Below are 18774 nucleotides of genomic sequence, written 5' to 3'. Positions count from 1 at the left end.
ATGTTCCTGATGTGCAAAACCTGTGTAAAAGACAGACTGACTCTGGCCTTGAAGAATTGATATAAGTATGTTCCTGATGTGCAAAACCTGTGTAAAAGACAGACTGACTCTGGCCTTGTAGAATTGATATAAGTATGTTCCTGATGTGCAAAACCTGTGTAAAAGACAGACTGACTCTGGCCTTGAAGAATTGATATAAGTATATTCCTGATGTGCAAAACCTGTGTAAAAGACAGACTGACTCTGGCCTTGTAGAATTGATATAAGTTAGTATGTTTGAATTTAAAAAGTGTATTTTTTTTTTCCTTTTAACTCTGATGTTAATTGACCAACTGGAACAAGCTGATTGATTGGGGAGGGGGAGGGTCATGTGACTGCTTTATCTGTATAATACCAACACCTCTCCTGCAATTTGCAGGAACTGCAATTGGCATTAGACAGTGAGGCATTTAAAGTGAGCTTTTTTAGTGATAAATACAGTTAGACTACAGTTTGACTAGAGGTGACTGGGGACTGGATCTACTGCAAACTCTTTTACTCAAGACAACAAACGATAAGCTATTCAGATCACACTATGATCCCAAGCTTGCTAACCTGCCTATTTCAACCCCCCACACCTTTACAACTTATTTACTGCAGTCTCTCCCAAAACTGACTGCACAATACACTGAAACCCTGTACTGACTCTAGCATTGCAATACAGCTAAACATTTGACAAGGAACAGGCACACACCTGCTGTTTAGTCTGCTCACACTCACTCTGCTCACAACAGCTCCTTGCAGCACTGCCTACCTCTGGCATCATGAACCTGCTATGTATTTTAACTTTTTTCTTTCTCCTGGCCTCATGGAGATGTTACTCCCTCTATCCACTACAAACTCCTCCATCCTGGCCCACACCCAACATCACCATACACCCTGGACAACTCAAATGCCTTGCACTATCTACTGAATGTTGGTGGAGAACTCTAAAAACCAGCACACCAACCACTGCTCACTCAAATGGCAAACACCACAAATCTACAACTTGCAAACAACTAACCAAATTTCTACTCATACTATTACTCTCTTTAGCAGGTGATATTGAAACTAACCCAGGTCCTCCCATTTCAGCTCTGTCCCATGCCCCTGAGAATTCCACCTTTAAATTCCAAAAAGGGCTATCTGTCGCCCATATAAACATCCGGAGCCTGTTGCCCAAACTGGACGAACTAAGGGCATGGTGCCTTATGCATAAACCCAAAGCCATCGTTCTTACAGAAACATGGCTATCCCCTAAAACCCCTGATGCAAATATTGCCATTCAGGGATACTCCATTTTTAGGAGAGATAGGTCAAAGAGAGGAGGAGGGGTGTTATTTTATATTGCAGACACATTACAATTTACACTGTTAAATTGCCCACCAAGCCCACCCTCTTTTGAAATTCTAGTTGTCAAAATTTGCCTCCCCTTTTCTAAGCCCATCTTGCTTGCTGGCATCTACCGCCCCCCTAAAGCCCCTCTACAATCCTTGACTGATATCACCCAATTTCTTGGCTCCATTTCCTCTCTGAATGAGAAGAGTGAGCTGCTAGTTCTAGGGGATTTCAACTTCAATTGGCTTGACCCTAAAAACCACAAAATCCAGATACAGCTCAAGTCACTTAACCTATCGCAACTCATTTCCCAACCCACACGGATAAACCTGAAATCGCATAGCCATTCCTTGCTAGACTGGATTCTCTCCTCAAACCCCAGCAGAATCCAATCCTCTGGCATCCTTCCTGATATTTTCAGTGACCATGCAATAGTGTACTGTGTAAGGAAAATTAAACCGCCCCATTCAAGCCCTAATGTTCTCCTCACTAGAACATTTAAAAACTTTAACACACAACAGTTTCTGGATGACCTTACCAACTGCCCATGGCACAGAATCGATTTAATTCCCGACCCTGATTCTGCGCTCGACTATTTCCAATCCGAGTTCTTAAAACTCTGCAATACCCATGCTCCACTACGCAAAATAAGGGTAAGGGGGGCCCACCTTCCATGGGTTACACCTGACCTTATAGCACTCTACCAGTTCAGGGATGCCTTGTGGAAAAGCTACAAAGTAACTGGCACTACCAAGGATCTCAATCACTACAGATGCATGCGGAACATGTGCACAAGGCAAACAAGGCATGCAAAAGCACAATATTACTCTGACAATCTCCACCAGAATACATCAAACCCAGCTAACTTCTGGAAGGTTATCAACCATACTGCACCGACACACTTTATTCGAGCAAATACCCGGTATGTACCTGGCAGATACCTGGAATGCGCCGCTCCTCACCTCTGACAAGCCCCGTTGCATTTGCCTTCCCAGCCTGGGTTCATGCCTGGCTGATGGGCGGCTGATCTGTTAAATGATAATGATTAGGATTTAATAGGCTGCAATGCTTCGCGTGTCTACCAGATGGCATAAATTCATGAATTGTAATGCAGTATATATATATGTACTGTGCAGTATTGCAGCCAACGGGAATAAAGTGCTTCAATCCCTGCCGGAAAATAACTCAATGCACTCGGGCAGAAAACAGTCACAAACCTCAATACACCCGGGTATACCCGAATTCGTGGGACTAGCCGAGCTCGAATAAAGTGTGTCGCCAGTGTATATTCCAGCCTCCTAACCATCAACAACCAAGTAATATCACTAAGGGGGATATTACTCTGACAAACCCCACTGATATCGCAAATGCATTCAATGATTACTTTGTGGGGTGTGCCACTAACTTATTAGCGAAACGCAGCACAAACTCCAAACATGAATCTCATCCTGGGAGTATCCCCACAGTCCCACCCCCTCCCAACACTGCCCACAATTTTCAATTTGGCCCAGTATCTGAAGAGGAGATTATACAAGCGCTCCTCAAACTAAAACTAAGCAGCCAATGTGGACCCGACTTACTACAATCTCGGTTCCTACGACTTGGTGCCCCAGCCATTGCCAAACCAATTGCGTCCATAGGCAACTCTATCCTGTCTGCAGGCCATATCCCTAAGACCTGGAAAACTGCCAGTTATCCCAATCTTCAAAAGTGGGGACAAAAACACTGTCTCAAACTACAGGCCAATCTCACTTCTCCCAATTCTATCCAAAGTCATGGAAAAATGTGTCCACTCCCAATTAAGCGATTTCTACACCAAGACAAATTTCCCTAGCCAATTCCAATCTGGATTTCGCCCCAAACACTCCACCGTAACTACTCTGCTAAAAGTTTGCAATGAAATCCAGTGTGGAATGGAATGGGGACAACTCACTGGTGAGGTATTCCTAGATTTTTCAAAGGCTTTTGACACAGTCGATCATTCTATCCTGCTTAACAAACTCCAGAGCTCTGGAATAGGGAAACATGCTTTAAACTGGTTTCAGTCCTACCTATCAGGAAGATCCCAACATGTGTCCATCTCAGGCTCTAACTCCAACCCCCTGGATATCACCTGTGGTATCCCGCAAGGCTCTGTTCTGGGGCCCCTACTCTTCTCAGTGTTCATTAATGATCTTCCCACAGCTTGTAAGGAAGCCTCAATACATATGTATGCAGATGACACAATCCTATATGCACACAGTCATAGCCTCTCTGACCTTCAACACATACTTCAGTCTGACTTTTTGAGACTCGAAAACTGGATTTCCCAAAACAAACTGTTTTTAAACACTGACAAGACTGTAACAATGGTATTTGGGACCAAGACTAAATTCTTAAAGCTTCCAGCGACTGAGCTCCATATTAGAACCAACACTAACACCACCCTAACCCCTGTCACTAGTTTTAAATACCTGGGCTTATGGTTTGACTCCTACTTAACATTCGGAATGCACATTGATACCCTAACAACCAAGACCTATGCCAAACTAGGGGTACTTTACAGGAACAAATCCTCCCTAAGTCTCCTGGTCAGAAAGCGTATCGCACAGCAGATGCTAATGCCAATTATTGACTATGAAGACATAGTATATGGCTCGGCTCCTCAAACCCACCTTAGCAAACTTGACACCCTCTACAATTCAATTTGTCGTTTTGTTCTCCAATGCAACTACAACACACATCACTGCGAAATGCTCAAAGAACTAGATTGGTCAACACTAGAGTCTAGGCGCAAAGTTCACCTTTCCTGTCTTGCCTTTAAATTCTTCATGGGCAAGCTACCCAGCTACCTGAACAAGCTCCTCACCCCTACCACCTGCAGCACATATCACCTGAGATCAGACTCCAAAAGACTATTCATGGTCCCATGGCTCAACAAAGTATCCGGACGTTCCTCCTTCTCCTTCCGTGCACCCCAAAACTGGAACAACCTACCAGAGACTCTCACATCCACCACCAGTTTAAGTTCTTTCAATCTAAGGCTGTCTCACATTTTAACCTGGTCTGTAACTGTTTCATACGCTCATAATATATATTTTCTTTAACTGTGCACGCAATGTCTTGTATATAATGTATACCCTCTTCATTTATGTAACTGTACTTGTAACCATGTATTATTTGTTTTACTCTGTGCCCAGGACATACTTGAAAACGAGAGGTAACTCTCAATGTATTACTTCCTGGTAAAATATTTTATAAATAATGTACCAAAGCTATTTCCAGCCTCATCCGCTGCCACCTGTCAACTACGTGTATAATCAAGAATACGGGACTGGCAGTGGCTCGGCGCCAGTTGATTGGCAAAGTCTATGGTGAGTAATTTTGCCGTATTTTATTCTGTTTTTGAAATATCAATATCAATGCACAGTCAAGTGATTCTCCTGTAAGCAATATCATTGGCTGAGCAGCTTCTAATGTAGATACTGCACAATTGGTGGAAAGCTAGGCGCATGCGCATTGGAACCTTCTTGAAACGCATACAGCTGCGGCACATCCTATTCTAACTTTTACCCGTCTTGCCCCGCGCGTCATTACCCTAGCTGCATCTTTACCTCCCCCTTCCTTTCCCCTCACGACCCCCTGGCTTTTCCGGCCCGCTCCACGCTCCCAAAAATAAAATACCCCCTTACCTGCAGCCTCCTTCGGGGATGCCTGGCGTCTTCGGGATGCCTGGCATCTTCGGGGATGCCTGGCGTCCTCGGGACGCCAGGCGCACGTGACCGGCGCCCAGCTGATGCGCGGCACGCCGGAAAAAAAAACCAAGTAAGCCGCGTCTGCCCGCACTTTGCGGTGGTGGCCGAGTTAGAATAAACTCTGCCGCCACTGTATGCGTGTCATCACATCTACAGTAGGCGCATGCGCATATGAACAGGAGACGTCCCCCGAGAAAATTATTGGTGAGGCTGACTGTGGGAACTTTTTTAGGGGACTGACTGTAAAACCATTACAGTAAAACTTGTACTTTTGTTTTTCCTCAGAAAAGAAAACTTTGTCATCTCATGCGAAAAACGGCAAATGGAGGGATTTCGATGGATAATATCGCTTTGTGTAACAATGCCTGCACATTGCTGAATCGGATTTAAAAAACCACGTACCAGAGTCTACAGTTTAGTGGCCGTTGTTATTGATTAGGAGGGAATACTGTAACAGAGAGCTTCATAGAAAACCTGAAACAGTATGTTGTTGTTTTCAGACCGTATACAATACTTTTTTTTTATATATACTGTATAATAAACCCGAAAAATAAAAAGTATGCATTTATTCTACATGTATTCCAGTACATATGTGTATTCTATACCCGTACAGCATGTATTGTTTTAATACTCTTATGATATACAGTACTGAGCATGCCTACAGTATACAGTATGCCTGGACTGTATGCCTGGACAGTACTGTACTGTATGTTCTAGAAACACTATTTTGTTACAATATAAAAGGAGACAATGGAACAATTTAAAACAAATCAACATTTTCTTTTATTGGTGGAGTAAGTACAAAAACATTTATTTACAAATACAATTTAAAAACATTTAAAGTGTACAGCAATTCAAAACATTAATAGGTGTATGGTTTACTGCTAGTGAAAACATTTATGTACAGAAAGTCAAAACATTTACAGTAGGATGGTGTACAGAACAGTCTGTCAGGCCTGCACAACTCCAGTCCTCGAGGGCCGCAAACAGGCCCAGTTTTATCCTGAAAACCGGGCCTGTTTGCGGCCCCCGAGCACTGGAATGGTGCAGGTCTTGTGTAAGTAAAAACATTTCTTTATTAATACAAGTTAAAACACGCAACATCTCCTTTATTAAAGTACAGAAAGTCAAAACATTTACACACAACAGTATGGTGTTAGTAAAAAAAATTCTTTATTAATAAAATTGAAAACACGCAACATCTCCTTTATTAAAGTACAGAAAATCAAAATATTTACAGTAGGATGGTGTACAGTACAGTAAAGTGTGGAAAAGAGTGAAAAAACAGGCGCTACTTCGTGAATTGAATAAATGAGAAAAGTGGTACAAATAGGGTTAATAATCCCACCCCTTGCTCAAACCTCACTGGTGGGACCTGTGTCACGGGTTCCAAAGGTTAAGTATTGCTCAAAACATCCAGGGGGAGCATGTGGGGAGATAAGAGAACAATATATACATATAAGTGCAGACGTCAAGTGTTGTATAGATATAGAGGCAATGTCTTGGCTCTTATGGTTAATCTACTCACAGGAGCAAGGTGATATACAGAGCAGTTGGCAAATTGGGTTGCCACCCTTGAAGATGTCTGTGGGCTGTACCCCCCTAGCGATTCTCCGTCGGCAGTGTATGTATAGAGAGAGGGAGAGGACTACATAGTGCGATCAATATGATATTTTATATGGAAAAAACACACAATAAAAATGCGCACTTACAAATTTCACAAAAGTTAAAAGCATGTATCACAATATGTGAATGGAGGATCTCCCGAAACAGCTCACCGCCTCCTACAGGTCAGTCTGCTGGCTTCCACCGCTCTGCGTCCTGGACCGGAGCTTCCCTCTACGCGCCCGTCTGCAAAATGTGACGTCACTGCATTCAGAGCTGGTTCTACGGATCGTCTCCAAGACCAAAATTGGTCCACTGGTAAACTCTACGCGTTTCGCCTCAGCTACCAAACTGTTTCTCGGCTTCGTCAGGAGTATGATCTGTGTTCTAATGGTGGCTATTTATACATATTTTATCAATTAAAAAAACGGCTTAATTAATTAGCCTTGATTGCACTGGTGGAGTCATTATTGGAATCAGATGGGAATATAGTGATGTACTAAACATGGGTACATACATAACATTGGAACATGGGGAAATTACACATAGTTGATTACATACAATGTGTTTAACAATATAGAATAACAATTCAACCCTTAGTGGGTTTTATAACATGTCACCAGAAAGATGCTCATAATTACCGATGTTTGGCAAATGCAAGCATAACGAATGCACAATGCATGGAATGAGGAAAAAGTCATAATATGAATGGGAGGTATAATGAGAGTATAAACTACAAAAGATGCTAATACTGGCCCTGTTTATTTAAGGGAATTGATGACAGGTTAATGCGTTCATGAGCTCTGATGGTAGTTACCAGAAGTGTTGGCATACCATTTTGCCTATATTTATATGATGGACGGTCAAAAAAGAGACTAATGAGGTTTTTACAAAAAATATCATAGTCAATCAAAAAATGGCAAAAAAGTTTTACTTAGACACTTTGTGCCACATTGATGGATACTTAACTCTTATATGTTTACTAATGTGTATACTTAGCTCATATTATTAAAGTATAATTAATAAAGTGTAATTAATAAGGGATAGGGCTGTTGTGCTTACTGATCGCACACATGGAAAAGGACGTGCTGCAGTGATCAAAAATGTGGCGTGGAGGTGATCTATTAAGCAAACCATAATAGTGACATGTCATTTACATATAATAGTGCATATAGAATGAATATATAGCTAACAACAAAGACATATTTTGGAGACTAATAGCCATTCCTGGAGATAGATCTGAAACGAAAAGCAGGTGAGAGCAACGAGGGAGCAGAGGCAAAGAACAGCTTTTACATTGACAGATGTTTAATTCAAAAAAGGGGTGATATCTATCTCAGCATTTAGTCCTCTTGGGGCTAGTGTTTTGAGACGGTGAATCCAAAAGGTTTCCCGTTTCAAAAGTTCTAAACCCCTATCACCTCCCCTCCAATGGGGTAATACATGTTCAATGGCTTTAAAGGTTAGGCATGTCGGTTCCCCACCATGGAATTCAGTGAAATGGTTAGGGATACTATGATTAGTCAGTTTCCTTCCAATGCCACTAAGGTGCTCGATGATCCTAGTTCTTATGGGTCTAATAGTTTTGCCAATGTATTGTAACTTGCAAGAACACTCTATCATGTAAACTACATGATCTGTTCTGCAAGTCATTGAAGAATTAATATTGAAGACCTCACCCGTGACATTGGAACTGAATTTAGTTTGTTCTGGTGATTTGAACCTACATGCCCTACAGGTGGAACAACCAAAAAAGCCTTTCTTATTCAGCCACCCATTATCCTTAGATTTGTTGTCCCTGAGCGCACTGGGAGCTAGTTTGTTCTTGAGATTGCTTGCTTTAGTAAAAATTACATTGGGCTTATCTGGGATATTAGGGCCCAAGATGGGATCGTTTTTAAGGATCTCCCAATGTTTTGTGATGATCTTTTTTACTTTCCCAGCATCTCTACTGTATCCTGTCAGGAATGCATAATCAAATTTGTTGTTCCTGGCTCTATCTTTTTGTTTGGGTATCAGTAAATCGCCTCTGTGAACTCCCTCGGCCTTCTTCCTTGCTGATTCTATTTTTTCCTCAGAATATTGTTTATCCAGAAATCTATCTTTAATTTTTTCTGATTGAGTGTGGTATTGTTCAATGTCAGTACAATTTCTTCTGATTCTGGTAAATTGACTGGATGGAACATTATCCATCCATCTTGGTAAATGGCAGCTGTCTCTTCTAATAAAATTGTTCTTATCTATCTCTTTGAAATATGTCTTGGTTTTTATTACCCCATCTTCGATGTATATATTCAAATCTAAAAAATTAATTTGTTGGGTAACTCCATTCACTCGTGAATTTTAAATTGTAGGTATTGACATTCATATTGTCAATAAATTTTAACAAAGTGTTTTCACCACCCCTCCAAACAAAAATGATGTCATCTATGTAACGGCGATAGAAGACAAGATTCGCACCAAGCTCACTCTCTACCCAGATGTTATGTTTTTCCCAATCTGAAACAAACAGATTGGCGTAGCTTGGCGCAAATCTCGTCCCCATCGCCGTCCCACATTTCTGTAAATAAAAAGTGTGTGCATACCAAAAATAATTGTGCTCTAATATGAATTTTATGCTATCTATCATAAAATCAATTTGTGATTCTGGTAAACTACCATCTTCCTGTAAAACATTCCTAACTGCTTCACATCCCTGTGTGTGCTCAATGATGGTATAGAGCGAAGTATATATTCAAATCTAAAAAATTAATAGATGACATCATTTTTGTTTGGAGGGGTGGTGAAAACACTTTGTTAAAATTTATTGACAATATGAATGTCAATACCTACAATTTAAAATTCACGAGTGAATGGAGTCACCAACAAATTAATTTTTTAGATTTGAATATATACATCGAAGATGGGGTAATAAAAACCAAGACATATTTCAAAGAGATAGATAAGAACAATTTTATTAGAAGAGACAGCTGCCATTTACCAAGATGGATGGATAATGTTCCATCCAGTCAATTTACCAGAATCAGAAGAAATTGTACTGACATTGAACAATACCACACTCAATCAGAAAAAATTAAAGATAGATTTCTGGATAAACAATATTCTGAGGAAAAAATAGAATCAGCAAGGAAGAAGGCCGAGGGAGTTCACAGAGGCGATTTACTGATACCCAAACAAAAAGATAGAGCCAGGAACAACAAATTTGATTATGCATTCCTGACAGGATACAGTAGAGATGCTGGGAAAGTAAAAAAGATCATCACAAAACATTGGGAGATCCTTAAAAACGATCCCATCTTGGGCCCTAATATCCCAGATAAGCCCAATGTAATTTTTACTAAAGCAAGCAATCTCAAGAACAAACTAGCTCCCAGTGCGCTCAGGGACAACAAATCTAAGGATAATGGGTGGCTGAATAAGAAAGGCTTTTTTGGTTGTTCCACCTGTAGGGCATGTACTGCACCGACACACTTTATTCGAGCAAATACCCGGTATGTACCTGGCAGATACCTGGAATGCGCCGCTCCTCACCTCTGACAAGCCCCGTTGCATTTGCCTTCCCAGCCTGGGTACATGCCTGGCTGACAGGCGGCTGATCTGTTAAATGATAATGATTAGGATTTAATAGGCTGCAATGCTTCGCGTGTCTACCAGATGGCATAAATTCATGAATTGTAATGCAGTATATATATATGTACTGTGCAGTATTGCAGCCAGCGGGAATAAAATGCTTCAATCCCTGCCGGAAAATAACTCAATGCACTCGGGCAGAAAACAGTCACAAACCTCAATACACCCGGGTATACCCGAATTCGTGGGACTAGCCGAGCTCGAATAAAGTGTGTCGCCAGTGTAGGTTCAAATCACCAGAACAAACTAAATTCAGTTCCAATGTCACGGGTGAGGTCTTCAATATTAATTCTTCAATGACTTGCAGAACAGATCATGTAGTTTACATGATAGAGTGTTCTTGCAAGTTACAATACATTGGCAAAACTATTAGACCCATAAGAACTAGGATCATCGAGCACCTTAGTGGCATTGGAAGGAAACTGACTAATCATAGTATCCCTAACCATTTCACTGAATTCCATGGTGGGGAACCGACATGCCTAACCTTTAAAGCCATTGAACATGTATTACCCCATTGGAGGGGAGGTGATAGGGGTTTAGAACTTTTGAAACGGGAAACCTTTTGGATTCACCGTCTCAAAACACTAGCCCCAAGAGGACTAAATGCTGAGATAGATATCACCCCTTTTTTGAATTAAACATCTGTCAGTGTAAAAGCTGTTCTTTGCCTCTGCTCCCTCGTTGCTCTCACCTGCTTTTCGTTTCAGATCTATCTCCAGGAATGGCTATTAGTCTCCAAAATATGTCTTTGTTGTTAGCTATATATTCATTCTATATGCACTATTATATGTAAATGACATGTCACTATTATGGTTTGCTTAATAGATCACCTCCACGCCACATTTTTGATCACTGCAGCACGTCCTTTTCCATGTGTGCGATCAGTAAGCACAACAGCCCTATCCCTTATTAATTACACTTTATTAATTATACTTTAATAATATGAGCTAAGTATACACATTAGTAAACATATAAGAGTTAAGTATCCATCAATGTGGCACAAAGTGTCTAAGTAAAACTTTTTTGCCATTTTTTGATTGACTATGATATTTTTTGTAAAAACCTCATTAGTCTCTTTTTTGACCGTCCATCATATAAATATAGGCAAAATGGTATGCCAACACTTCTGGTAACTACCATCAGAGCTCATGAACGCATTAACCTGTCATCAATTCCCTTAAATAAACAGGGCCAGTATTAGCATCTTTTGTAGTTTATACTCTCATTATACCTCCCATTCATATTATGACTTTTTCCTCATTCCATGCATTGTGCATTCGTTATGCTTGCATTTGCCAAACATCGGTAATTATGAGCATCTTTCTGGTGACATGTTATAAAACCCACTAAGGGTTGAATTGTTATTCTATATTGTTAAACACATTGTATGTAATCAACTATGTGTAATTTCCCCATGTTCCAATGTTATGTATGTACCCATGTTTAGTACATCACTATATTCCCATCTGATTCCAATAATGACTCCACCAGTGCAATCAAGGCTAATTAATTAAGCCGTTTTTTTAATTGATAAAATATGTATAAATAGCCACCATTAGAACACAGATCATACTCCTGACGAAGCTGAGAAACAGTTTGGTAGCTGAGGCGAAACGCGTAGAGTTTACCAGTGGACCAATTTTGGTCTTGGAGACGATCCGTAGAACCAGCTCTGAATGCAGTGACGTCACATTTTGCAGACGGGCGCGTAGAGGGAAGCTCCGGTCCAGGACGCAGAGCGGTGGAAGCCAGCAGACTGACCTGTAGGAGGCGGTGAGCTGTTTCGGGAGATCCTCCATTCACATATTGTGATACATGCTTTTAACTTTTGTGAAATTTGTAAGTGCGCATTTTTATTGTGTGTTTTTTCCATATAAAATATCATATTGATCGCACTATGTAGTCCTCTCCCTCTCTCTATACATACACTGCCGACGGAGAATCGCTAGGGGGGTACAGCCCACAGACATCTTCAAGGGTGGCAACCCAATTTGCCAACTGCTCAGTATATCACCTTGCTCCTGTGAGTAGATTAACCATAAGAGCCAAGACATTGCCTCTATATCTATACAACACTTGACGTCTGCACTTATATGTATATATTGTTCTCTTATCTCCCCACATGCTCCCCCTGGATGTTTTGAGCAGTACAGTACAGTAAGTCAGGCCTGCACAACTCCAGTCCTCAAAGGGCCGCAAACAGGCCCGATTTTATCCTGAAAACCGGGCCTGTTTGCGGTCTTCGAGGATTGGGAAAGTGCAGGTCTTGTGTAAGTAAAAACATTTCTTTATTAATACAAGTTAAAACAAGCAACAAGTCAATAAACTAAACAACAGTTGAACAGTAACGCAAATTCGATCCCCACCAGATTGTTCTTCCAGGGCCGTTGCCTTGTATGACGCAAAATGCCATTAATGCAGTCTCGAACGATTTTCATTAAAGAATCTGAAATTGAAAAATAGCGCCGCAATTCCTCCACAATAGTCTTTCTTAAATTTTCAGGAAGTGCCCTTTTTTCGTGATTTCCTTCGTAGTTTACATTTTTGGCCCACCCACTCTACACCAAGTAGGACACGTGGTGCTTAAAAATGAACATGCCATACTTCTGGGGTAAACCAGCACTCATCACCCTATACTTCTCCCTGATTGCTGGTGGCAGCTCGCGCAGGATGATGTCGGGCACCGTATCGATGCAAGCGTATGTAGGTTGGATTCTGGGAGCAGGTGTGCTTCTGGGAGCGGGTGTTCTTGTGGCGGCGGGCGAGGGTAGGTTGTCTGGGAGGATGCTTTCCTCCTGTCTTGGTTGCCGTGTTGTCTCCTGGCATGGTCTTGACGGGGTTGTCATGTTATCCTCCTCATCAACGGCATACATGTACACCAGGCCTGCACAACACACGGGCCGCGGGCCGCATGCGGCCCGCCTGCTCTCATTGTGCGGCCCGCGGCGGCTTTCCCTGTCCTCCTCCCTCCCGCACCTGCTTTCCCCCCCGAGAGACCGCTCTCCCCCCTGTGAGACCGCTCTCCCCCTCGCGAGACCGCTCTCCCCCTCGCGAGACCGTCCTCCCCCTCGCGAGTCCGCTCTCCCCCTCGTGAGTCCGCTCTCCCCCTCCTCCCCCGCGAGTCCGCTCTCCCCCATGAGTCCGCTCTCCCCCTCCCCCGCGAGTCCGCTTTCACCCCGGGCGCGTGCCTGCTCTCCCCCTCCTCCTCGAGCCTGCTCTCAGGACAGTGCGCCGTATGCGTGTGGCACTTCCTGTTTGCGAGTGCGCTAGTCCTGCCTGCTCTGCCGCCGTGAAGTGAGGTGTATGGGGGAGAATGAGGTGCAGGGGTGAGAAGAGGTGCAGGGGGCTGAGGAGAGGTTTAGGGGGGGTGAGGAGAGGTGTAGGGGGGGTGAGGAGGGGTGCAGGGGGGGGTGAGGAGAGGTGCAGGGGGGTAAGTAGAGGTGCATGGGGGGTGAGGAGAGGTGCAGGGGAGTGACGTGAGGTGCGGGGGGGGGTGAGGAGATGTGCAGGGGGGTGATGTGAGGTGTAGGGGGGGGTGATGTGAGGTGAGGTGCAGGGGGGTGATGTGAGGTGAGGTGCAGGAGGGTGATGTGAGGTGCAGGGGGGTGATGTGAGGTGAGGTGCAGGGGAGTGATGTGAGGAGATGTGCAGGGGGGGTGAGGAGAGGTGCAGGGGGGCTGAGGAGAGGTTTAGGGGGGGTGAGGTGCAGGGGGTGATGTGAGGTGAGGTGCAGGGGAGTGATGTGATGTGATGTGATGTGATGATCCCATTATCTCAATGGACTGGTTCTGGTGATACAGATGACTGGTTCATGTCACAAAAAACAATGATTATACAAAAAATGCATGATATGATTGAGATTAATTACAAGCATTAATAAATTTAATTGAAAAAGTTAATAAAAAATTAAAAATTAAAGAATGTTGATGAATGATTAATAAACAATTAAATTAATTAGTATAGAATTAAATTAGAAAATTATTTAACTGAACAATTCAAACACATTTTATACCCTGCATACATATATAAATAACTTAATCACAAAAAATCAACAAATGAAATGGATAATATATTAATGTTAATAATATATTAACATTAAAACATGTTAAATCTAATAAAAGATTAAAATAATTAAAACCCTCTATGGATAAAAGATAAATGTATCTGAAATAGATATTGACTATTGAAAAGCTAAAAGATCCAGCTCCTCATTCAGACCCACTGGACTCATTGTTTGTAATTTGAATATCCAGTAGGTCTCCTGTTTTCTAAGCTTTAACAGCCTATCATCCCTCATGGTTGTTTGGCTAATGTGTTCAATACCCACAATGGATAGTCCTCCTATATCTTTATTGTGGGCTGTTAAAAAATGTCTTGAAACCCCATGTCCAAGGAAGCCTTTCAAAATGTTTCTTCTATGTTCAGTAAAACGTTCCTTTAAACTTCTCTTCGTGCGGCCTATATAGTAAAGGCCGCAGGGACAACTAAGCAGATAAACAACGTATATCGTATTGCAGTTAATGAACTGTTTTATTCAAAATTTTTCTCCTGTTACTTTGGATACAAACTCAGTACACTTATTTACAATGTGTTTGCAGGTTAAACAATTGGTACGTCCACATTTATAGCAGCCACCTGGGCATGAAGGTAACCATGTGATTTGATCGGTTGCTGTTTCATTCAGTCTGGTTTTGCTTCTTTTTAAAATAGTGGGGGCTAAAACATTCTTCAAATTTCTCGCTCTTCTGAAAACAATCCCTGGTCTGTTTTGTAGTGTTTTCCCTATGATCGGATCATTTAGAATGAACCCCCAATGCTTTATGAGAATCTTTTTAATATCATTACAGGCCCCATTGTATTTCGTGATGAATAGGCAGTTATCTCCATCCTTGGGATCAGTACTAACTTTCTGGTCTGGTCTTCTAGAGATTTGTTTATCTTGTATCAGACACAGTCTATTCTGTCCCTTCACCTTTATAAGTGCAGCATCCAATCTGTCTTTATTATACCCTTTTGCTAAAAATTTATTATAAAGTGTATCCACTTGTTCCTTAAAATCGGACTCTTTTGAGCAGTTCCTAAAAATTCTTAAAAATTGCCCATAGGGTATATTGTTAATCCAGGCCGTTGAATGATTGCTGGTCCAATCTAGATAACTGTTAGCATCTACTTTTTTAAAAAACGTTTTGGTTAAAATTTGATCCCCCTCACTGAATAAAACCAAGTCTAAAAAATTGATAGTAACTGGATGATGTTCATGAGTGAACCGGAGGTTTACTTCATTATTATTCAGATAAATATAGAATTGTAAAAGCTCTTCTTGTGTACCCTTCCATATTATTAAAAGGTCATCTATGAACCGTTTATAAAAATAAATATTATTAAAAAAGGGATTGTTCTGCCAAATATTCTCTATCTCCCATTTACCCATAAAAAGATTGTCGAAACTGGGGGCAAATTTTGTCCCCATAGCCGTTCCAATTCTTTGAATATAAAATTTATCATCAAATAAAAAATAATTATTTTTTAAAATAAAATCTATACTTTTCATGATAAACGATCGTTGCTCAATACTCATAAAAGGGTCCTGTTTTAAAAAAACTATTGTTAAGCCTGCTGTCTACAAGCACTCCTAAATCCTTCTCCATCAAGGATTCCCCCAATATATCTCCATTTAATTTGTAAGTCGCCTTTTTATTCTTGCATCCCAAATGCATAACCTTACATTTATCTGTATTAAACCTCATTTGCCATTTACCTGCCCACGTTTCCAGTCTCTCCAAGTCATTCTGAAGAGAAATTACATCCTGCTCTGATTCTATTACCTTACACAATTTAGTATCATCAGCAAAGATGGAGACTTTGCTCTCGATCCCAACCTCAAGGTCATTAATAAACAAGTTAAAAAGCAGGGGTCCCAGTACCGATCCTTGAGGTACTCCACTCACGACTTTAGCCCAACCTGAAAAAGTTCCATTTATGACAACTCTCTGTTGTCTGTCCTTTAACCAGTTTTCAATCCAGGTGCATATATTATTACTGAGTCCAATTTTCTTTATTTTGTACACCAACCTCTTGTGTGAAACCGTATCAAAAGATTTTGCAAAATCTAAGTAGACCACATCAACTGCATTACCCTGGTCTAAATTCCTACTTACTTCCTCAAAGAAACAAATAAGGTTAGTTTGGCAAGATCTATCCTTCATAAATCCATTCTGACTATTACTAATAATTTTGTTTTCCATTAGGTATTCCTGAATATTATCCCGTATTAAACCTTCAAGTAGTTTCCCTACTATTGAAGTCAGGCTTACAGGTCTGTAATTCCCCGGGTGTGATCTAGCTCCCTTTTTAAATATAGGCACCACATCTGCTTTACGCCAATCTTGTGGTACTGAGCCTGTGGAAATGGAGTCCTTGAATATTAAATATAATGGTTTTGCTATTACTGAGTTTAACTCCTTGAGAACTCTTGGATGTATGCCATTGGGGCCAGGCGCCTTATTTACTTTAATTTTTTCAAGTCGCTTATGAACTTCTTCCTCAGTTAACCAATTGTTCATTAATATGGAGGTTGTGGCTTCCTCCTGTGGCGCTACTATTGAACTTGATTCTTCCCTGGTAAACACAGAGGCAAAGAATTTGTTTAATACCTCTGCTTTTTCCTTATCTCCAATAATCTGCCTACCCATCTCACACTGAAAGGGTCCTATATTTTCTTTTCTCAATTTTTTGTTATTAAGGTACTTAAAGAACTTTTTAGGGTTGACCTTACTTTCTATTGCAATCCTTTTTTCATTATCCATTTTTGCTAATTTGATTGCCCTTTTGCAATTTTTGTTACATTCCTTATAATTCTGATACGATGTCTCTGCCCCTTCTGACTTAAAGAATCTAAACGCCTTCCTCTTCTTGTCCATTTCCTCCCCTACCTGTTTATTTAGCCACATTGGTTTTGACTTATTTCTTTTATACTTATTACCCAAGGGTATACACTAATAAGTGTGCTTTTCTAACAGTGTTTTAAAGACTGCCCATTTATCTTCTACATTTTTCCCTGCAAAAACATCATCCCATTGTATTACTACTAGATTAGACCTCAGTTTATTAAAATCTGCCTTTCTAAAGTTTAAAGTCTTTGTTGAACCCAAGTAATCTGTTTTTTGATAATTTATTTCAAATGAGACCATGTTATGATCACTGTTACCCAAATGTTCCAGGTCTTGAATATTTGTTATTACTTCTACATTGTTTGATATGACCAAATCCAGAACTGCCCCTCTCCTGGTTGGTACCTCAATAATTTGGGTCATATAATTATCTTTAAGCACCCCCAAAAACCTGTTTCCTTTTGTTGTAACGCTAATCTCATTGCCCCAGTCTATGTCTGGATAATTAAAATCCCCCATTATGCAAATATGACCCAGTTTTGATGCCTTCTCCATTTGCAAAAGTATTTTAGCTTCCTCAATCTCACAGATATTTGGTGGTTTATAGCATATTCCCACAAACATTTTCTTTATACTTTTACCTCCACTGCTAATTTCTATCCACAAGGTCTCTACATTTTCATCATTCCCTTCATAGACATCATCCCTTATAATAGGTTTTAGACCCGGTTTAACATATAAACATACTCCACCTCCCCTTCTATTTGTTCGATCCTTCCGAAAAAGAGAATAACCCTCTAAATTAACTGTCCAGTCATGAGTTTCATCCCACCATGTTTCAGTAATGCCTATGATGTCATACTGCTCCCTTGTAGCTATTAATTCAAGCTCCCCCATTTTATCTGTCAGGCTACTTGCATTAGCAAGCATGCATTTAAGTTTTTTTTCAGCCTGTACTATTATCTTATCTGCTCCTTCCTTTCTGCTCCCACTTGGTTTAGTCTTTATAAGTTTTCTAGTATTATCTCTATTTACTATGGGTGTCTCACTGCTTGTCAAAATTGCACTTGCCCTCATTCTACCTCCATACAACCTTGTATCCTCATCTATTCCATTTAGTTCATTATCTGTTTCATTCCCCTCCCCCCTCCATTTTAGTATAGCCCCCTGTAAACAGGACAGGCTATACCTATCTTCCTTCTGCTGTGGTAAGTCCTGTTAAGATCAGGCACCAGTAATCATCATGGGTTTTCCCCCTTCATAGCCCTATCCTGAGTGGTAGACGCAGGCCTGGACTCTGCTGCAGGCGTGAGCAAGAGGGGAGGTTCTGCTGACATCACGAGGGTCGGGGCTATCTCTATATTTAGCAGCCAACTCCGGTGAGTAGAGTTAGAGTTGACATTGATATCGAGAGTCTGGAGTTGCCTGTTTGTTATGCCGGGAGTATGCAGTTCAGTTAATATGCCATGAATCAAGGAATCCTGCGGATCGGTCCGAGGATTTGGAGGAGACTACGGTCTCCCCTGCGTAGAGTGCAGGAGAGAGAGGAGCGGAAA

At 41.1% G+C, this 18774-nt stretch overlaps 1 protein-coding gene across 3 annotated transcripts in view; it reads right to left on the bottom strand.

Moving 5' to 3' along the window:
- The window catches only part of UST (uronyl 2-sulfotransferase), an 858732-nt gene that overhangs the window by 232984 nt on the left and 606974 nt on the right, over window positions 1-18774 (bottom strand). The window lies entirely within an intron of this gene.

This window comes from Ascaphus truei, chromosome 4 (genome assembly GCF_040206685.1).
Source record: "Ascaphus truei isolate aAscTru1 chromosome 4, aAscTru1.hap1, whole genome shotgun sequence".
Lineage (NCBI taxonomy): Eukaryota > Metazoa > Chordata > Amphibia > Anura > Ascaphidae > Ascaphus > Ascaphus truei.
Note: the sequence above shows the minus strand (reverse complement) of the source record. Positions and strands in the feature narration are given on the sequence as shown.